Genomic DNA, 23666 nt, shown 5'->3' with positions numbered 1-23666 from the left:
ACTGATGGACTGGAGTGCTGTGGATTATTGTGATTATCAGCTCTCATTCTGACGGCACCCATTGACTGCAGAGCATCCATTGTTGAATGACACATTTCTCCAAACCTGATGAAGAAACAAACTCATCCTAGTCTCAGAAGGCCTGAGGGAGAGCACATTTTCATTTATGGTTGAGTTTTTTCTCACACAAACAGTACCACATACACGTTGTATTCTATGATGCTTTTTTATTTATCATTTTTACAGTGTTACAGCCCCAGTTTACAATGAATTTCACTGGGCCTCATTTATGAAAACCAAAACTTTTTCAGCTTTTTTTTTAAACTATGTAAATTGTTGCAAGAAGTTACATTACCACAAGACATTCTTCATCGTGACAGTTTACACAGAAATGTGTTCTGCTTGTGTTTCCAGCAAATGAGGACTTCGGATGAAAAACAGGAGTCAGTCATACAGATTTGTGTTGACATGATTAAATGAAAGGAAATGATTTCAGAATTTGCATTTTTTGGGTAAACTATTGCTTTAAATGTAATTTTCTAAATTAAACAGTAAGTTTCACATCAGGATAACATGTGGGTATAATAATCACATATTGCCATATCACATGTTCAAATAGCTCAGTTATTCTCAATCAGCATTTGATTTATACGGTAAATTTGAGATGAATTCTCTCTTTTGTTTCTGAAAGTCCATTGTGAACAGATTTAGCCTTTGACATGGCAATGTAAATGTTTATTTAGCGAGTGCAGAGCCCACCCTTCGCTCAATGACTTCACACAGAAAGAGTCTTTTCTTTCTGCTCTTCTTTCTCATTCCTCTCTTCTCTTTTTCTTTCCATTCCCTCTCCCAGCAAAACTCTTCCTTCCTTCCTCATCTCTACTTTATTACTTCACTCTAGTCCTCTCATCCCCTCTATCTGTTTTTATGCCCTCTCTATTTCTGGATCATGTGTGTGTGTGTGGTGTGTGTTTTAAACAGTGGCGTCTTTCACTTTGCTACACCGTAACTGTCACACCCCCAGAAAGCTCTTTCGCTCCACTCCTTTATTTCACTTACTCTCCTCCTCTTCGCTCCATTACCACTGCTCTCACACACACACACACACACACACACACACACACACACACACACACACACACACACACACACACACATAATAAAGTACACATAACTCATTCCTCTAAATATAATGCTGTACACCTAATAACATTCCTGAGATATCTCACCCATAATAAAACACACACTCTCTGTGTTTACATATCCAGAACAACACTACACAGTGTGCCGCTGATCGTGGAGAACAAAACTGCTTGCAGAACTGAAAGAAATCAACGTTTATGTACAAAGAAATTGTTTTAGTTGACTCTCTCCATCTGTTGATCTTGCGGATTTCACCTACTTTGTGTTGGATGCCATTTTTTTCTGAATATTCGGGCCCATGAATCAAAGGAAATAGGGACCATTGACACAGAATGTGATTCTGCTTTAAAAACATGGGCAGTGGAATGATGTTAAACCCGAACAACGTTTAACTTGAGCTGTGAGTTTTTAGAATGGCGTTATGTGCAAGATTCTGCAAAATCACAATTGTCAAACACGTTCATCTAGTGCACGTTCTTAATCATAATCTCATGCTTTATAGTTGCATTCAGCAGATTAGAGCTGAGCAATAATAGTGTTTACATTCTGCAATGATAAACGCAATCAAGAAGTTTCAAGTGAGATTTGCTGTATAGTATAACTGGCACCAGCCGAATATACTGTACAGTATGTGTGCAGAGAAAGTTGAAAGTATTTAAAAATCCAACTTTATCTAATAAGCTGTGCCGTAATATAGTTATGAATAAATAAATAAATAAACAAATAAAAGAAAAATGTTGAGGTTGATAAAACAAATATTAGCATTAAATGGCAGTCATTGTATTTTTCCGGTTTTGCTACAGGATGTTGCTACCAACTTAATATGAGGGAGGTTCCTTAAAACCTTAAAAATAACTTATCTTAACAAAAAATAATAATATAAGTGTATAACCTTAACAACAAAACAAAAGAGTTGTGGACTTGGTTATTGCATATCAGGTACAATATGGACTTTTTTTCATAAATTTTTCCCTAAAAAATGTGACGGTGCTAAGTACAGCCCTGGAGAGAGCACATGGTCATCAAGTGTTCGGAAGCTCCACTTCCAGTCAAAACGTGGGTTTTTCTTTCTGTGCCCAGTAATCTCACCGTCCACTCAACACACACTCCAAACTACAGAGATAAACACACACACATACTCTGCTATGTATAGCAAACAGTGAGTACTTCTCCTGGGTTCCACTTCCATCTGTGGCATTTTAAAGCTCGGTTTCAAACCAAAGTACTCAGTTACGTGCTGCTGAAAAACTCTTAGCAACCAATTCCCCATAAAAGTGACGGATTTAACCTATAGGTCATTTAGGGAACCAGTGGAAATCTAAGGCAATGGCTGAACATGTCATGTGACTGATAACTTGTGATTCATTGCTTGCAAAGGGCTTTTACAAAGCAATTATAATCTAGCTCCATTGTGTAGCATTGCACATCTCACTTGCAGCGAACACAAGGAGTAACAAATGTTGTGTCTACATCTCCAGTGCTCTGTTATGACAGAAACTATTGTGAAATGCTTAGGATAAACACTTAGGTAAGAGCGAGAGATAAGATATGTTGTAATGCATCTTAAGGAATCCCTTGCCTCAGGGATTTTTGGCCCACAGATAAAACTGCTTAAATTCACGTTCCCTTCTGAAATAGAAGTGTGCTTTAGCATACTTTTATATCGAGTACTTACACACTTTACAATAATATACAATAATATACCTAACTGTGAACTGAACGTAATGTTTTCAGATACTTCATTGCAAGATGATTGCAATTTAATTAGCTTAAATGTTAGTCAGCACATCAAAATAAGTGTACTTCTTTAAAACATGACTAAAGTTTATTAAAACATAATGATTTAAAATGTACTTTAAAGTAAAACTTTTAATTTGAAATTATTATAAAGTGCACTTTTAAAAGTGTACTTAAGTGTGTTAAGAATCAAAGTCATTAAAGTGTCTCTCTTTAAGTAAAGTGGCCTTTTATTTCATTATTGTTATTATATTATCTGCAAATACAGATTATTTAAAAATACTAGTGCTGTCAAACAATTAATCGCATCCAAAATAAAAAATTTTTTTTTGAAAAACATAAAAAAATTCAAAATATACTGTTTGTATGTGTATTTTTGCATAATGAATATACACACAACACACATATATTATGCAGACAAAACTTTTATTTTGTATGCAATTAATCGCGATTAATCGTTTGACAGCACTAAAAATACACTACTAAGATTTTAAGTACACTACAATTGCACATGCAATAAAAATTAAGCACACTTTTTTATTTTTTACAAAGGATAATTTAAAATTGCAGAATTATTATTTATTTCTTTTCTTTGAAAAATAATAGTGGCTTGGAATGACAGGAGTGGGTCAATTGACAAAGTTGCCACATTTGGTGAATTATTCAAACACAGAAAACCATCCCAGCTTAAGCAAACCTGCTACCAGAGGCCTCGCTCAGATTTCAGCACTTGTTCACCAACTTCTGCGTGTTTGGATGTGTCTGAAGTAATCCTTCTCTAAGCGAGTCACTAGTTTCTGATGTGTGTGTCACGCTGCCAACACCAGGAAACGGCTTCACCACATCGACTTGACCACAGTTCAAAAATGACTAACTCTGGTTTAGAGAGCTCACATGCTGCCCTGGGCTGCTGGAACGACTGGGAGATATATAATATAACTACCGCCCAGGCTGATCCTGGAAAGTTGGATTAAAGGGAACTGGGTGATTTATGATTTGCAAAGAATCTGGCTCTAGTCAGCGTTCGACAGGGGAGTGAGAACGAGGCTCAGCTCAAATGAACCGAGTCGATCTGGAAGGAAAGTTGAAGAAAAAGAGTTTCTGAGAGACGGAGAGATGGATGGAGAAGTGATGGAATAGGGGGGAATCCATCCCTTTGACATGATGAACACGCTTTGGGATGAAAGTGTTTGATGAAATCTTTCAGAAAATCAGCGATAATTACTAGTGGAAGAACTTTCACCAAACTGTGGTTAAATCTGGGAGGTTGGTGTTGAGCTAAAGATCCTCTCGAGTGATGTAACATGGGACTTTCCAATGCAAGTGAAACATTGTCACTCAAGACCAACCAGCATCTCTAAAAAGGACAGTTCACCCAAACATTTCAATTTAATTTACTTTCCCTCAGGCCATCCAAGATGTAGGTGACTCTTTTCTTCAGTAGAAGAGTAAAGAAGATTTTTAGCTGAAATTGTGCTCCTTGGAGATTCATAAAATGCAAGTCAGCGGCTTCCATCAATTTGAGTGTCAAAAAAGCATATACAGGCAAGAAAAATATAACACCCATGGCTCCTGATGATATATTGAGGTCTTACGAAGCAAAACAATCAAGAAACTGAACATTATTTACAACATTATTACCTGTAATCCAGAGCCAAATGGTCTGGAATGATTCACGTTCATGAACAAATCGTTCTTTTGAACCAATTCTTTAAAGTGAACTAGATGAACCGGTTCACCAAATCGGATCGCATGTCTGAAACAGAGATCACGGCTTGAGCAGCAGATCTACGAGTTACTCAATCAAAACTCACTTTCAGATGCCTGACAGTCACTCCGACTGGAAATGAGCCGAAATAGTAGCGCATCTGATCCTATGATGAATGAACTGATTCAGTCCTGGGATCCTGCAGCAGTCTCTGAACTGAGGAAACAGTTTGGCTCGGACCAAAAAGCCGCTGATACAAGCATGTTTATATGCTTTAGACATGTAAAACATCCACATTTCACATCTTTATTGTATAATATAACAATATAATTGTGTATACGTGACTTTATTATTATGTAAACAAACTGTTGAGTTGGTTATTTAAACCAACTAAACCATTTGACCCAATTTTATGGATCACCAATTTTTACGGTTTCAGGGAAAAATCTTCTTTTTTGTTCTGCAGGAAGAAAACAGTCACCTGCATCTTGAATGGCCCAAAGGTGGGTACATTGACAGCAAGTTTTCAATGTTGAAACTATGTCTTGGTTATTCCTGCTCCAAACTCACACCATTGTTGCATAGTCTGAGATCATTCCCAAACACATGCAAACTCCATTTTAGAAGTTGAAGTCTTTATACAAATGGTAAATATTTGGTATTAGAAAGACTAAAGCAGGCTGAATGAGATTAAACACTGATCAGACCATGTACAAAGCCAGTTAAAGGGGCCACACATTTATAGCATTTCATTTATGTCATTTGCAATAGTAGTTGGGTTTTTGCACCACAACAGTCACCATTTAGTTTTTCATGAGAACTTTCCACCCTCTCTCTGACCTGTAAAATTAATCACGCTGTTTTTGCTGCATTTGACAAATGACCACATGTTTTATCTGGCTAACCTCTGTGTCCAAGCTCTCGTTCATTAGAGACAGCCAAGTTATAAATACTGAAAAGAGACTGAAATATAAATATGACTATCAAATGTTAATCATTGCGTCGCAATCATGATAATTTATGAATAAGATGTTTATGTAGCTTAGTTTCAATAGTCTATGAGTTCTGAAGGTTATGATTGAAGTATTTCTACATCAATCTCTGTTATTTGCCTTGTGAAAGGAAATGCAATTAAATTGTACTGAATGTGCACTTTAAATCTTTAAAGTAAATTTTTAAACACTACTTACAGATTAAATAATTTTACTTAAAAGGTCACTTAAGTGCACTTAAAAAAAGACACTTTTATGATTGTTTCATTTTCACTTTAAAAAATGTAATTTGTAATAATTAAATTTTGCACTTTTGTTGTGCTTTCAAGAAATGCATTTATTTAATGTGATTAAACAAACTAAAGCAAATCAAATATATTTAAAATACAAGTTTCAAGACAGATGACATTTAAGTATAAATTTTAGCATATCATAAATGCTTATCAGTGCATTCAGCAGAAACACTCTAACCATATTTCAAGCGTATTTTCAAGACAATAGAAGCCATTATGAAATTGCATATAAAAATGTACTTAAGTTCCAATTAAGTGGGTCAAAAAGCTTACAGTTCAGCTAATTGCATCTAATATAAATCTAAACTATAACACGTATTTTTATTTAATTGCAATTAACATTTAAAAAAAATTTAGTTCGCACTTTAGTAAATTCTTTTAAAGGCCTATTCCACAGCAGAAATCATTTCTTATTCTTCCATATTGCTGGCCTCACCTGTAGGCTGCACCTGCGGTACTCTGTGTCCCGTCCGGAGCATCTGTAGTTGTGGGCGTCCCTGTCAGCTTCGTTTCTGGAGGGCTGGGCGGCGTTCTGCAGGACCCAGGGCTCGGGGTTGGGGTTTGTGGGAGTCTGGAGGCCGTAGGGAGGAGGCTCTCTGGGAGTGTGTGATCGGTGGATAGTGTGTGTGTAGGAGTGTGGGACTTGGCGAGAAGAGCGTCCATCGATGCGTCTGTCGCGGGGCCACATGTCTTTGGGTCAGGGGCTGTGTATGTGTGATTCGCTCGTGTTCCCGCACTCTCTCCACATGTCTGTGCGGCTCTCCATCACTTGTTTTCTCGGCTGCCACATCACTCTCCACGTCTGCTGCCTCCGTCTTCTTTTCCTTCTCCTTTGGTTCTCTATTAACGGTGTCTGTGATCATTAGTCCCTCTTCTCCCTGTGTTTTATCCACAGGTGCACTGGAGTTCACACTGAGAGCATCCAGACTGTCTGTGCTGGTGGTGTTGTGGCGGTGTGTGTGTCGAGTGTGACGGTTTTGTCTGTGTAAGGGAAGAGAGAACGGCACCCTGCCGTACCCAAACTGTCCGGGACGAATAGAAGAACTAGACCTGGTGTGACACGGACAGAAAATGACATACTGTATATGAGTATGTTGAAAAAAAGACAATCACATTAGACATTAAGATATCAAAGCTAAACGAACAATAAAAATCCCTTTAAATGTCTTGTATTTTCACTTTACTGTAAAGGCCCATTCACACCAAGAATGTTAACTATAAAGTTTACTATATTAGCGCACACACAAGCGAAGGATTTCATCTGCTGCCTTCATTTCTTGAGGAGGATTGATTCTGATTGAGTGTCAAAGTTTGTATTGTTCATCAGCTGTGAAAAACAATTCTGAAAGTGATTCCAGTGATATGTGCCTTTATCATTATAGCTGTGGTGTGGACCCTGCTATTCTTTAAAATCAAGAACGGTTTTTTAGAACAATTTATATCTTTATCTTTATAGTTACTGTCCTTGGTGTGAACAGGCCTTAAGTCTTGTTTTATCCCACAGAAAGACTTTAAGAGAAATCACACTGGTTTTCTTAAAAAGATTCAAAGTTAGACCTTAGCGGACCAAAGCAGGTAAACTAGAGGACTTTCCTGGCGTGAATACACCCTGAGAAAAATATGTTATGTTTATATATTACATATATTTATATCTAATATAAAATATAATAATATGAATATATAAATGTTAATATTTTCACAAATATATACTGTATGTGTGTATGCGCATTATAAATACACACAGTACACACATAATGTAAACAAAAACTTTTATTTTTGATTAATTTTAATTAATAATTTGAGAGTTGTATGATTTTTTTGTTGTATGATTGTCATTTCAACCTACTTATTTCTTCAAGTTTTATATCATTTCATTATAATTTTCGGGTCAGTTTTTGGTTTTTGAAAGAAATTGAAACTTTTTTTCAGAGAGACAGCATTAATAGACCAAGAGTAAAAATAAATACATTTATAATGCAAACAACTTTAAATGTTGGAGAAAAGGAACATGTATCACGGTTTTCCACAAAATTATTGTTCAGCACAACATTGATATTAATCAGAAATGTTTCTTGAGCAGTAAATCATATTTTCATTTCTGAAGATCATGTGACACTGAAGACTGGAGGAATGATGCTGAAAATACAGCGGAGCATTACAGAAATAAATTACAGTTTATAACATATCCACATAGAAAACAGTTATTTTAAATTGTAATAATATTCAATATTATTACCGTTTCTATTGTATTTTTGATCAAATGAATGTAGCCTTGATGAGCAGAAGAAACTTCAAAAACATTAACAAACCTTACCAACCCCAAACTTCTGAATGGTATAGTGTAATGCTGAATAATTAATATGATATACTGAACACTCAAATAAATTATTACCTAATATATGTAGCAGTAAGGAATGTTTGCAATTGCGTGAATATAGAAAAAGTGAATATTTACACTACAATGCACAATTTAAGCCTGTATTGGCCACTAAAAGCCTTGAACATGTCTAGTAAAGGACAAAGTGTTTTTAAATAAGTACGCAGCACTTTAAGACTATATATTTATTTAAATCACAATCTATATTGCCATATTTATCACGTAACCCAAGCTATGAATGAGTATGTGAATGTAAACAGGAAGTCCTGCTCACCTTCTTACAGATGCTGGATTCCTATTGGTGGAAACCGACCTCCTGCTCCCACTGCCTACAGCTCTGCCGTGATTGGGCGGCCGTGCGGGAACTCTCCCGTAGGGAAGTGAAGCGGATGAGGAAGGTGAACGGTATACTGAAACCGGCTCCTGATTGGGTGAGCCGAACTGCACTGACCCAACACCAGCGGCTTCGTTTCGGTAGAGCGGTAATCCAGGATTTGGATTGGCTTGGAGAGGCGGGGAAAAGTATGGAGACCTCCCAGCGCCCCCTGTTCCAAATGGAGGTGGCTCGTTGACGGGATACAAGGAGTTGAAGTAGGGTCTTACCGCAGAAATCACAGGGGTGTTGTTCGGGACACCTGGTGGAACGTAAGCCGGTCGGTTCCACATAAGAGGTGGGGTTTGGGGCGGCGGCATACACTGTCTCCGCCTCTCAGACACGCCCACTCCACAGCTCTGAGAACACTCCGCCCAATCACTCCATGGACCCCACACTCCTTCAAGCGCCTCCTCTTCTGCCTGACGAGACTTTCGTCCGGCCGCCTGTCAGAGGAAGCCCTCACGATTAGTGAGTAAATATCCCACACGCAGAATATGCACAATACAGTGGGGTCCAAATGTGACCCTGAACTGCAAAACTAGTCATAAGGGTCAATTTTCTAAAATTTAGATTTATACATTATCTGAAAGCTGAATAAATATGCTTAACATTGATGCATGGTTTGTTCGAGATATTTGTAATATTTGACCAAGATACAACTACACTTACAATTACAATTATAAAAGCAACACTTTTGTTTTTGCCCCCATTTTTCATGAGATGAACTCAAAAATCTAGGACTTTTCCTATGTACACATAAGGCCTATTTCTCTCAAATTCACATATCTGTCTAAATCAGTATTAGTGAGCTCTTCTCCTGTGCCAAGATAATCCGATGATCGATGAGGACGACGAGCAGCAGATGAGCTTCCCTGACACGGTTTCTGACAGTTTGTACAAAAATTATTTGGTTATGCAAAACAACTGTTGCAGCAGCCGTCTGGGTGTCTGGTCTCAGATGATCTTGGAGGTGAAGATGCTGGATGTGCAGGACCTGGGCTGGTGTGGTTACATGTGGTCTGCAGGTGTGAGGCTGGTTAGAGGTAATGACAAATTCTCTGAAACACCTTTGGAGATGGCTTATGGTAAAGAAATGAGCATTCAATTCACAGGTAACAGCTCTGGTGGACATTCCTACAGTCAGCATGACACCTGCACGCTTCCTCAAAACTTGTGACATCTGTGTAATTGTGCTGTGTGATAAAACTGCACATTTTAGAGTGGCCTTTTATTGTGGCCAGGCTGAGGTACACCTGTGTAATAATCCTGCTGTCTAATCAGCATCTTGATATGCCACACCTGTGAGGTGGATGGATGATCTCGGTAAAGGAGAAGTGCTCACAAACACAGATTTAGACAGATTTGTGAACAATACTTGAGAGAAAAATGCCTTAAAGTCTTAGATCTTTGAGTTCAGCTCATAATTAATGGGGACAAAAACAAAAGTGTTGTGTTGTTCAGAATATAAGAAAATCTGGAATCTGAGGGTGTAAAAATAAATATTGATAAATTTGCTTTTAAAGTTGTCCAAATGAAGTTCTCAGCAATGCATATTCCTAATCAAAAATTAAGTTTTGATATATTTGTGGTAGTAAATTTACAAAATATCTTCATGGAATATGATCTTTACTTAAAATCCTAATGATTTTTTGCATAAAAGAAATATCAATCATTTTGAACCAATCAATGTATTGTTGGCTCAATGTATTGTTAGCTCTTGATACAAATATACCTGGTTTAAAGACAGGTTTTGTGCTGCAGGTTCACAAATATCTGAAAATCTGGGATTCATAATCAAATTTCTTGTGAAGCCCAATGCTATGTGGATAATCTTAAATCATGCATGTCTTTTTCACTCAAATTTTTGTGCAGACAATGCAAATTTTCATAAAAAAATAATAATTTAGAAAAGTTTCAGACTCACACCATCCATCCACATGCACAGCTGTAAAAACAAACATCTCAGACAAATGCACAACCACAAAACCAGCCTGGGTGCATAAGCTGAAATCTAATAGCAGCTGCAGTTCGATTTATTTACACACACACACACACAAATCTCTGATCAATATTAAATTACATTCATGTGCAAATCACAAGATTAAACAAGCAAAACATGAAAAATTGTTTTGAAAAAAAACAGAATAATTCCCCAAACCGCACCCAACAACATACACGTTGAAACACATGTCCTGCTCTATCGCTCTTGGTGATGAATGACATTATGACTAGGAAAGAGGCATTATTAAACGAATGGCGTGTGCTGCATTCAGGAAGAGGCTGGACTCTGGAGTTCAGCCAAGTACAATGACATTCTTTACAGTGCTGGACGCAGATTTGATCTAATTCCAGTTACTTATATAACCTCATTTCATCAATCAGGAGCGAAGAATTTGAGCATCTACAGCACAGGCAGAGGTAGAAGGGAAGAAAGCAACAAACAAAAGAATCCATTCAGTTCACACAGAAAAAGAGAAAAAAAGGACAAGAGAACAAGGCCTGTGCAATGCCCCTCTGATCCCGTCTAAACTGCCATCATGGTCACACAACGCCGGCCTGTCTCTGCACCGATGTGTGTGTGTGTGTGCAGGCGAGTTGCATTGATAGACAGACAGAAAATATACTGGGTTAAAAACAACCCAGCACTTGGTATAATATGGACAAACCCAGCGGTTGGTTTAAATGTTTAAGTTTTGTTTAACTCAACTATTGCTTAAATAATATTATATGTCTTGCTTAATATGTACTGTACCCAAAATAGGTGAAATGAACATGTATTAATATGTTCAATAAATTTGTTGAATAAATAATAAAATAATAAAATAAAATTGCTTATTAATAAACCAGCTATATAATATTTTTTAAGCAATAGCTGAGTAAAAAAAACAAAAAAAAAACAACAATATTTTTAGGGATGGATGGTTGGATAGATTGTTTTTGGAGCTGCATTGGCTGCAGAAGCCAGTATAATCTGTGCATGTGTGTGATTTCCTGCCTGTTATAACATCTAGCATGCAGCGCTGTTTGAAATGCAAGGAAAAACAACAAACTCATTTCTAGTAGCTTATTTCTACAATAAACTGTTGTTGAGCATAACAGCATGCTGTACAAACTACACATGCACATCAAACTCTCAGCGAGAGTGTGCCACTGCAGCTCGTCCTGTAGCTCTGGTGGTCCTCACCCTGTGTGTGTGTGTGTGTGTGTATGTGCTTACTCAGAACATGTGCAGAACTGCTCACTTGCTTACATGTGAGCGTGATTTCTTTCACACAAACGCCCAATCACAGCCACAACTCACATGCTCCCAAAGGACAACCCCACATCAGAGGCCAGATGACCACACAATGGAAAGATCAGCTCATGCGGCCTGATTTAATGGTCAGATCCAGGAGTTTATCTGCGCTTCTCTCAGAGCCACAGAAGACCCATTCATCCGGTCCACAAACACTCTGACAAGCACTTCTCTCTAATAGTACAGTATGCAAATGTAAAACCTTCATCATCTTCATCATCACTCACCGGTTTCTCTGCATCCTCAGCTGTTGTTAAGGACAGGACAGCAAACACACAACACCAAAATGCACACAGTCTGCGAGGAAGAGAGAAGAAGAAGAGTACAATTTCAGTTTAATCATGTTGTGATATTAAATTATACTGTGATAATGAGCTGCTATATTAAGACACGATGAGTGCTGTAAATTACAATGTCTATTGTCTATAAGAGGTTAATTAGAATAATCCCTGGACAATTAGGAAAATGTGCTGATGTGTACAAATACTTCCCAATGGGTTTCCCAGAATTCCTCCTCCACCCTGCCCGGCTCCTATTGGCAGTTCCTCTAGATATGACTTATCCTCAAAACATTCCCATGTCAACCACATTTATAATGCAACGCCTTTAACCCACATGCTAAGGTTCTGGTTGGCGGCTTTTCATAGTAAAAATACTTCACATTGTGTCTTGTTGATATGTTTTGTCTTAATTTTAAGATAACTGATTTTAAACTAAATTCCAAATTGATTCAACGTAAAATGTTTCGAATTATAAATGCTAGGTTACTTCTGTTTGAGGCCCCAGGTATAAAACAAACTTGAAATGGTTAAACTACATTTTCCTTGGGTAAAACTCCTCTTGGATTATCTTTTTCTTTATTCTGGGTTAGCAATTAATCCAGAATGTCCAGGCCAAAATTTCACATTATAAATAATAACTTTGCTTAGGGCCTGTTTACACCTTGGATGATAACTTTAATGATAATTATAAAGTTTTAATTATTGTTCTAATTTTGAGAATAGAGAAGTCCACATCACTGATTTAAGTCATAGTTAAGTGCAGTTATCTTTCTTGGTGTGAACGTGCCATTAATTTGGGCTACTTCTGAACCCCTTTTCACACTTAGCATTAACCTGGGTTTATGAAGCAAAGTGAAACAGTGCTAACCCTGAATTGTGCTGCCAAGGATAAACAGTACAGTGTGAAACTGTTTAGCTGTTTAGGAACAGACAAAACCAATAAGTGTCTCAGTGGTTAACCCATTAAATACCCATTAGTGGTTAGATTCAGTAGTGAAAGCAAAAGTATTAATCATGGAATTAAAGAGACAGTGTTATGTATGAGCAGATTAATATGATGACATTGGACAAGCAGTTAATTATGGTTAATTATCATTTACCAATGATTCTGTCTAAGTCTTTAAAACGTTGGTAAATAAAAACATGCGCAAATATACACGAATGTTAATTTTATGGGTAAACAGTACAACTACATATTTCATCTGCTTTATTCAGAGGCATACCTTTTTAAAATGTACATTTTTGTAGCTATTAAGTTCTCATATGTACACTTTAAGTACCAATATTCACCTTTAAGGTACCAAAATGCACCCTTTAGGTACAAATATGTACCTTTTGAAAAAGTATTGTCCCAATAACTGCTGTTGTACCTTTTTTTTCGGAGAGTTTAAGCTACTCTTCTGGATAACAGACATCTGGTTTCTGAAAGTGCATGACCGCTTAGACCGACATCTGTATGTGTTGTATTAATTAGGGCATTTTATAGTGAACATAATGGGTTAATTTCAAAGCCCCTGTTCTACAGTACAGCACAGAGGTCTATGAAACCCCAAACACTTAAGCAATCTGTCTCCAGAGAACGTGAGGCTTGTTTTGTACCAATAATGTTTATCTGCTGATGAGTTTCCACATCATCTGTGGTTTACTATTAGTATTTCAGAACAGTGTAAAACGAAGCATGACATTCTGAGTGCAGCCGCAGACCCGTAATCACAGACGTGGGTTAAAGCGGCGCGCCACGGAAACCAGAAGGACAGCATCGGGCCAGAACTAGAGACCCCCCGCCTCTGGCCACGTTTCTCAGCCACCACTGGACAAACCTGCGTCCCCAAACAAGAGCTTAAACGCGCCAAATAATCCGAATGGAATGTTCAGATCAGAATTCGATCCTTAAGAGCAGCTTGATGCACAACAACCCAGTCACAACCTGCTGCGAATTATTCTTTCCACCTTTTATTACTTATTTAAAAATTGTGTCGAAAAAGGACATGAGTGAAAGCATAAATCACGCTTTAAAGCAGTTTAGAAGATTATATTAAAATCCTCTAGTCAAGACTTTCAAAGTTCAAGATTCCAAATTGCATAAACATACCTTAACCTCACATGGAGACGTGCTGTAACCTTTTGCTTCTTTAAGCCCGTTAGATCTATTCGAAATTATGATATAGGCTATATATAGCATTAGTTGGCTATTCCTTCAGGATTTATTATGTATATCCTATATGAAACATGCATACGCGACATATAGATTATTAGTATTTATGAATATGTATTTGTAGTCCAGTGATCTGATCTGAGCAGGAACAGTCTTCTGTGGTTCTCGTAGCTGCGATCGAGCCAGACTCGAACCCGTGTCCAGCAGCAGGAGCAGGAGATTCAATGCACACACTTAGCGTCTCTCCATCTGATACAACGATGCGCAAAAGTCACAAAGGTGCCCCAAGCCCTCGTTACCTGCTCAGAGCCGTCATTCTCTGCTCACGGATCCGCTCTTCTGCGTGAGGGATGGGAAAGAAACTGAAACAAACACCAGATCCGCCGAGCTGCTTGGCGAACTTTTCCTCGCTCCTTCAGAGTCGTTCTCTACTCTGACACACACACACACACACACACACACACACACGCACACACACTCCTCGGGAGTAAGAGAGGGAGGGGTGTAGTTTTTTCCCCTGTCGTTCACCCAACTTTTTTGTCCTTGTTTAAATCTGGTGTGACGCTGGACAAGCCACACAGAATCTCTCTCTCTCTCTCTCTCTCACTCTCTCTCTCTCTCTCCCTCTCTCTCTCTCTCTCTCAAACATGATTAAAGCAAGAATTATCGTTTATTTAAATTATTACAAATTAATAAACTGAATGTTTTTGAGATTGAACGGTGTTGTGATGTTGTGATGTTAATTAGTTGTTATATATAAACGAGTTGATATAGTACTATAAAGATTTGTGTTCATTTTTAAAATAATTGTATTTAAAAAGTGATTGTAAAAATCTCTCTTTCTCTCTCTCTCTCCATCTGTTTTTCTTCTCTTTCCCTCGTTCTCACTCTCGCTGTTTCTCTCCAGGTCTTTTGTTGGCTCTGACACACACCTGTACATCATGTGTCATCACCTTCAGCAGAGACTGCAGATATTTGATGAGCAGTGAATGCCACAGGAGTTCAGAATCACACTGATAACAGCACTATTAATAGTTCATCATATTTACTTTCAGTATCACCACAGAGGAGACAATAGAGTTAGTTTTCACTCTTATCACCCCAGTTTTCTTCAGGATTGAAAATGCATTTCTGTAAAAAACAAAAACAAAAAAACAATATTGACTGTATAAAGGTTATTGCTCAGGAAAACCTACTTGAGCACACACTCACCTTTTGAACAGTATTGGGGCATGTTGTTACAACATTTGATGGAATAATGGAGCCTGCAGCAAAATATAAACAGTAAAATAAATATAAAAACAGATAAAAACTATTTTTGTAATAAACTTTTAATCATGTATGAAACAATTTATTAACATTTTAAAACAAATATTGAAAAATAAAGAAAAAATTATACTTAAAATAACATTATAAATTTAAATTATAATTATTGTTTCAGTTACAAGCTGTAGTTTTTAATGGCAGGTTTTATAGTGAAAACTTACCTAATATCACAATATAACTCACAAATAATAAAGTTTGTATTTACATTATATTTTAAATATATATTGACACTCTCCATCTATGTAAGAGATATGTATATGTATATATGTATATACAGTACAGACCAAAAGTTTGGACACACCTTCTCATTCAAAGAGTTTTCTTTATTTTCATGACTATGAGAATTGTAGAGTCACACTGAAGGCATCAAGGGCTATTTGACCAAGAAGGAGAGTGATGGGGTGCTGCTCCAGATGACCTGGCCTCCACAGTCACTGGACCTGAACCCAATCCAGATGGTTTAGGGGTGAGCTGGATCGCAGACAGAAAGCAAAAGGGCCAACAAGTGTGAAGCATTTCTCGAGGAACTCCTTCAAGACTGTTGGAAGACCATTTCAGGTGACTACCTCTTGAAGCTCATCAAGAGAATGCCAAGAGTGTGCAAAGCAGTAGTCAAAGCAAAAGGTGGCTACTTTGAAGAACCTAGAATATGACATATTTTCAGTTGTTTCACACTTTTTTGTTATGTATATAATTCCATATATAATTCCACATGTGTTAATTCGTAGTTTTGATGCCTTCATTGTGAATCTACAATTTTCATAGTCATGCAAATAAAGAAAACTCTTTGAATGAGAAGGTGTGTCCAAAACTTTTGGTCTGTACTGTATTTATATGTATATATGTCACGTAAAAATACACAAAATCCAATTGAAAGTAGAATGGTTTATTTGCCACAACGCAATACAGCAGGGTACAAGAAAATAGAGCAGGATAAAATCTTTGAATCCTTTAATCCAATTTTTTCGATTTTCATACATTTGACTCATTTATACATTCATACATTTGACTTTATAGATATGAAAAGTCTGAGACTACACTGAATATTTTAGGACAAAAAAAATGAATTAATGTCAAGGAATGCTTTAAACAACAATCTCAATAAAGTACAAGAGAGAGCAATGACTGCTAGTGATTGAGGATATTTTTAATTAGACCTCAGAATAAGTAGATATATATGAACAGAACTTTGATGAGAATAAATGACTTTGAGGAAGTTTTCCAGTCTGATTGGGTCACAGTTGTCTTGAAATTGCACTGAAAAACATGGTGGCATGAAACGGACAGCATTTGCTTACTGTTAAGGGAGGGGTGCATAGATTATTAACCACTGAGAACAAGGCCTATCAAATATGTTGAGATACAAAACTGATGAATCCCACATGAGATCAGAGGAAAACTGTATACATGTATTTATGAATCACTGTAATTGTGTAATCATGCCAATATTACAAAGATAACAAACAAGATAGCATATCATAGTCACACTGAGAAATGTTGGGCTGCGCTTCAGCGCTCATACTGGATAAGTTCATGTGGGAGTTCCCCAACCCAACTCTCCAAGCAGAGAGGAAAGTAGCAAGGATGAAAATTATTAACGAGATACACAGATGTTGAAAGTGATATAAAGATACAAAGATAATGTATTGACTGTGCTGTGGACCGGGTGATGCATTATTAGTGTTTTTGCATGCACTCGTGTCAGGATCGGTAACTAAATCCTGAATTCATTTAGTCTCACCGTAGTTCAGTGAGATCCTTACGTGACCCTAAAACAGCTTCTGACTGACCCATCTCATCCTTCAGAGAAGTCCTCTGTGACATTAACCCCTCCTCATGTACAGCAACAAAACATCTGAAGTTTTTGTTTTCTAAGCATGAAATCAGAATCGGAGCGCTGCATCTTTGTTTTGAACTCACCTATTTGCTAATGCCCTCTCATATGTTATTTACTTACAGCACATACACTGCAGTAGCAACTAGTAAATCATGTTAAAGAATAATCTATATGAAAAGAAGTACACTTTAGCATACTTTTAATAAGAGTTTTTATTAAATAGATCAAAATAATGTGTAATAATATGAGTGCAAACTGAAAATGTACTATAGCTGAAATTGATAATAAATGCAACTAGATGATCTTAAGAGTGCTTTTTGTACCATTTAAGACACAAGTACATCTTTATATGTAATTTATTTATTTATGATGTATTATTTATATGTAATTTATGCATTTATGATAAACTCAAATATTGTTATTTCTGTTGAAACTTTCATGCCATGTATTTACATATACCATGTATTTACATATACATATTTACATTTGTAATTACACATTTGTAATGAAGTTGCAATTCAATACATTTAAAATATATTGACTTTAATATCAAATAAGATACTACAATTATAACCCTCCTGTTACCCTCAAGATCTCATTTTGACCCCAGTAATTTAAACCTCCAGAATATGATTGTTTTTTTTTTTTTACAAAGGGTAACTTATGTCTTTGTTGACTACTTAAATAGCCTTTTAAGTTGACAAAAATAAGTTTTATTTTTAAACAGAACATCATCACAATCAAAACATCAGTAAGGATAACAGTCCTTTTTGTTATCAAGGATTGCAACATACATAATGTGTGGGGTCAATTTGACCCCCCAAAAAACGTCCTAGGTTACATATGTAACCATGGTTCCATGAAGAGATCGAGACTCTGCGTCCGAAACGCTATGGTAACGCCCTTCAGCATGACCAACTCTGAATAATATGTGAAATCAGTCTCATGAATGGGCGTGACGTCATAGGAAGGTGACGTAGCGACCAGGAAGCTATAAAAGAACGTGAGGTGGAACGAGCGTCAGCTTCTAGGAATGAAGGAAACTCTGGCAGGGATGCCGGAAGTATGGCTTTGAGACGCAGCATCTCTTTCACCTTCAGGGAACCATGGTTAAATACGTAACCTGGGACATTCCCCTTCAGGAACTCAAGCTGCATCCTAAACGCTATGGGAACGAGAATGCCCACGCCGACAGACTTGCAAGTCCCTGCCTAATGTGTATACAAGGAGCACAGCTAAGGCAAGAGAAAGAAGAGCCGTGAGTGGCTCGCAGATCTAAACCATAAAATCTGATGAATGTGAAGGGCGTGGCCCATCCAGCTGCATTGCAGATGTCCTGTATAGACACACCTGACAAGAAGGCTTTGGAAACGGCCCTACTTTGGTTCAAGTGAGCCTTGACTCCCAAAGGTATGGGCAGATCAGAGGACTCAAGGTTTTAGGATAGCATCCTGATCAACCACTTCTTCTGGCCGGAGGCCTCAGTCTCAGTGCACCGCAGAGGAAACATATAACCAGAGGGTGTCTACACACTGAATGGCCACCAAGAGGGGCACGGTAGACAGTAATGGTAGACTGCTCAGGTGTTATGAGAGCCCAGGTTGCTCTGATTACTGCAGCAATGCGGCGTGGCATGGAGTCGATCAGTCTGTGGCACTGCTCAGGTGTTATAAGAGCCCAGGTTGCTCTGATAGTGGCCTTCAGCCCTTCTGCATTCTTGGGTCTGGCATATCACATCTTCCTCTTCACAATACCATAGATTTCTATGGGGTTAAGGTCAGGCTAGTTTGCTGGCCAATTAAGAACAGGGATACCATGGTCCTTAAACCAGGTACTGGAAGCTTTGGCACTGTATGCAAGTGTCAAGTGCTATTGAAAAATGAACAAGCTGGAACCCATGTCTTGCATACATCTGTGTATAGTGGTTCTTGAAGCACTGACTCCAACTGCAGTCCACTCTTTGTGAATCTCCCCCACATTTTTGATTGGGTTTTGTTTTTTCTACCACATATTTTCCTTCCCTTCACCTCTCTATTAATGTGCTTGGACACAGTGTATGAAAGCCCAACAATGGCATCCAGAGGTACCTTCATGTCTATAACCTTTTAATGCTTGGGAAAGACTTTACAAGTCAAGACATGCCCGGACAAGTATCAGGAGGCAGTCTATATGTATGGGTAAAGTTATGGACTTGTTCATTGTGCAAGAAGAGGGACTGTTGCATGTCTGTTTCTTCTGTGAGTGATTGATTAAAAGACTACACACGCACCCATACGCCCACATGCACCTTTTATGGGCATGTACCTGTAACAATTCAAGCTTGCACGGATAATTCAAATAAAATCCTTCAACTGGGACCTGCTCTCTTGCTCCCGTTCCTCTTACTAGAAACCCCTTCTGGTCTTCTGCTTCTGTACTTCCTCAGCTAATCAAGTACTGTACCCTCACACTCAAGTGGCATTCCTTGCCCCTCATCCAGTTCCAGCTCAAGCAGCATTTTATGTATCTCAAGCCCATCCACCCGGACTAGAGATGTTAGCTGCTTCGGCTTATGGTATCCCAAAACCTGTAAATTAATCCTCAAACCTACCATCCTTTGAGAGTGGACGCGAAAGTGACTTTGACTGCTCAGAATGGCATTGGACAATCTGATGAAAAATCGACGGCAATTAAGTTAACAATACAAATATCAAGCACTTCTAGGACATTTAAAGCTCCCCAGTGCTATCCAGCTTGCCAAGGCATACATGCACAATTGTCACGCTGTCAGTCTCTGTTTTCCTGGGTGTTCCCTAGTGAGCTCACTTCTCCTTAGGCACTTCACCATAGGCACTATAATTCCTCTAGTCTGGTCCTGTCTTCACAGTAATTGCACTCCAGTTAATCGCACAGGTGCAGGAAATCTATTTCAATCATTAGTCTACTTATAAATAGCTGTCCTTCCCTGTTGTTTGTATGGAGTCCTTACCCTTTGTGTACTATGTTCTCGACTCCTGAGACTTCCCATTACCTTCTCGTTCCTCCGAGTTTCCCGTTCCGTTGCATCCGGTTCCCTCTTTTGTTTTGTTTTGTTTTGTTTGTCTCCTTGGACTGTTTATTTTGTATTACCCTTTTGTCATTAAATACCAGCAATTGGATCTTACCCTCTCCTTGTGTTTCCTATACCCAATCATCACAGAAGGACTCCATCCACCAAAGATCCAGCGGTATGTCTGCTACAATTTCCTCCCCATCCAGCAAGCGGGAGAAAAATGGCTTTGAGGGCTCTCACCTAGTGGTGTTCCGGGGGACCAGGGGAGTTCACTCCGGAGCAAACAGTCGAGAGGAGATCCGGCAGCGATCTCCACTGTGGGCTCCCGTTGACCCGGGGTTCGGTTGGGAGTCGCCATTTCCCCAGTATGTCCCGAGAGGAGAGATGAGACGCAAATCGTCCGAGCCAGTGCAGCTGTACCAGATGGCCGCCAGTCCTGTGCTGCTGCACAAAATGTCCGCCAACCCAGCGCAGCTGCGCTGTATGGTCGCCACCCCAGCACCACGAGGCAAGATGGCAGCCAGCACAGTGCCAAAGCACAGAGTGCCCACCAGTCCAGCGCCACAGTACAGGATGGCCGACAGCTCAGCACTTACACACAACATGGCCGCCAGTCCAGTGCCACAACACAAGATGGCTGCCAACCCAGCACCAAGGGGCAAGATGGATGCCAGCTCAGTGCCACGAGGCAACATGGCTGCCAACCCATCACCACGAAGCAAGATGGCCGCCAGCCCAGTGCCACAGTACAAGATGGTCACCAACCCAGCGCCACGAGGCAATATGGACACCAGCACAGCGCCACAGCACCAAGTGGTCTCCAATCCAGTGCCATGGTGCAAAATGGCTGCCAGCTCAGCGCCAACGCCCAAGAAGGCCGCTGACTCATTCTTGGACTATTTCTCCATGCTATCAAAGATCCTAGAAATTCCCAAGACTGTTCACGTTACGGCTGCTGAGCCAGCGCCACAACCCAAGGTGGGCGCCCATCCAGCATCACAGCACAAGATGGCTGCCAGCCCAGTGCCTCAGCGCAAGATGGCTACTCACCCAGTACCATTGCCCAAGTTGGCCACCGGTCCAGAGTCATGGCCCAAGATGGCTGCTTGTCCAACGCCGCTGCACAGGATGACCGTCACACCTGAACCTCTGGAGACAAGTCAGGTTCTAGTTGACCCTCCAAAATCGAGTCAGGTTCCAGTGTACTCTCCAGAGTCCAGTCAGGTTCCTGTTGACCTTCTCGAGTCGAGTCAGGTGCCCTTTGACTTTCCAGAGTTGAGTCAGTTCCCGGTTGACCCTCCTGAGTTGAGTCAGGTGTTCATGGGCCCTCCATAGTCAGGGTTAGTCACCATCAACCTTCCAGAGTCAGGGTTAGTTACCGTTGACCATCCAGAGTCGAGTCATGTTCAAGTTGTTCCTCCTGAATCAAGTCAGATTCCTGTTGACTTTTCAGAGTTGAGTCAGTTCCCGGTTGACCCTCCAGAGTCGAGTCAGGTGTTCGTGGACAGGTAGTTCAGGTAGTCTCTATTGACCTTCCAGAGTCAGGGTTAGTTACCGTTGACCCTCCAGAGTCAGGGCTAGTTCCTGCTGACCATCCAGAGTCGAGTCATGTTCCAGTTGATCCTCCTGAATCAAGTCAGATTCCTGTTGACCTTCCCAAGTCGAGTCATGTGCCCGTTGACTTTCCAGAGTTGAGTCAGTTTCCGGTTGACCCTCCAGAGGCGAGTCAGGTGTTCATGGACCCTCCAGAGTCAGGGTTAGTCACTGTCGACCTTCCAGAGTCAGGGTTAGTTACCGTTGACCCTCCAGAGTCAGGGCTAGTTCCTGTTGACCTTCCAGAGTCGAGTCAAATTCCAGTTGACTGTCCAGAGTCAAGTCAGGCTCCTTTTGACCATCCAGAGTCAAGTCACGTTCCAGTTGATTCCCCAGAATCAAGTCAGATACCTGTTGACCTTTCAGAGTCGAGTCAGGTCCCCGCTGACTTTCCAGAGTTGTGTCAGTTTCCGGTTGACCCTCCAGAGTCGAGTCAGGTGTTCATGGACCCTCCAGAGTCAGGGTTAGTCACCGTCGACCTTCAAGAGTCAGGGTTAGTTACCGTTGACCATCCAGAGTCAGGGCTAGTTCCTGTTGACCTTCCAGAGTCTAGTCAGGTTACGGTTGACCTTTCAGAATCGAGTCAGGTGCTCGTGGACCCTCCAGAGTCAGGGTTAGTCAACATTGACCTTCCTGAGTCAGGGTTAGTCACCTTTGACCTTCCAGAGTCAGGATTAGCTACCATGGACTTTCCAGAGACAAGGCTAGTTACTGCTGACCTTTCAGAGTCAAGTCAAGTCACTGGTGATCTTCGAGGTCAGAGTCAAGTCACTGGTGATCTTCGAGGACAGAGTCAGGTCACTGGTGATCTTCAAGGACAGCGTAACGTCACTGGTGATCTTCGAGGACAGAGTCAGGTCACTGGTGAACTTCGAGGACAGAGTCAAGTCACTGGTGATCCTCAAGGACTGAGTCAAGTCACCGGTGATCTTCGAGGACTGAGTCAAGTCACCGGTGATCTTCGAGGACTGAGTCAAGTCACCGGGGATCTTCAAGGACTGAGTCAAGTCACCAGGGATCTTCATCCTCTCGTTGGTCTGGCCACGAGGATGTGGTGGTCTTCTGCTCCGCCCTGGGGGAGTCTGGCATCGACCACAAGGACGTGGTGGTCTTCTGCTCCGCCCTGGGGAACTCTGGCATCGAACTCAAGGACGAGGTGGTCTTCTGCTCCGCCCTGGGGGACTCCGGCGTCGACCACAAGGATGTGGTGGTCTTCCGCTCCGCCCTGGGAGGGGTTTCTGCCTTGACCACATGGGTGTGGTGGTCCTCGGTTCAGCCCGGGTGGGCATGACGTGATGTCCTACATGGACCCATGTTTTTGTGTTTTCTTTTTGGTTTTTCTGTCTGTTTCCTTCTTTGGACCTGGCCCTCCGTCCCTCCCCCTGATCCTCCGCCGGTCCACCACCATCCTGGACTCCTTGTTTTGTGTTACACTTCTCTTGTCTCTGTCTTTCCATTCTACCTGGTTCTCCTGTCTCTGTCCTTCCATTTTACCTGGTTGTCCTGTCTTTGTCTTCCCATT

The 23666-nt window shown here is 40.0% G+C and overlaps 1 pseudogene; it reads right to left on the bottom strand.

Moving 5' to 3' along the window:
• LOC113059694 (ADAMTS-like protein 4) overlaps positions 1-14939 on the bottom strand; it is a 48791-nt pseudogene extending 33852 nt beyond the window's left edge.
• Positions 14940-23666: the final 8727 nt, after the last annotated feature.

This window comes from Carassius auratus, chromosome 41, assembly GCF_003368295.1.
Source record: "Carassius auratus strain Wakin chromosome 41, ASM336829v1, whole genome shotgun sequence".
In the NCBI taxonomy this organism is placed as follows: domain Eukaryota; kingdom Metazoa; phylum Chordata; class Actinopteri; order Cypriniformes; family Cyprinidae; genus Carassius; species Carassius auratus.
This window is presented reverse-complemented; position numbering and strand designations above follow the sequence as displayed.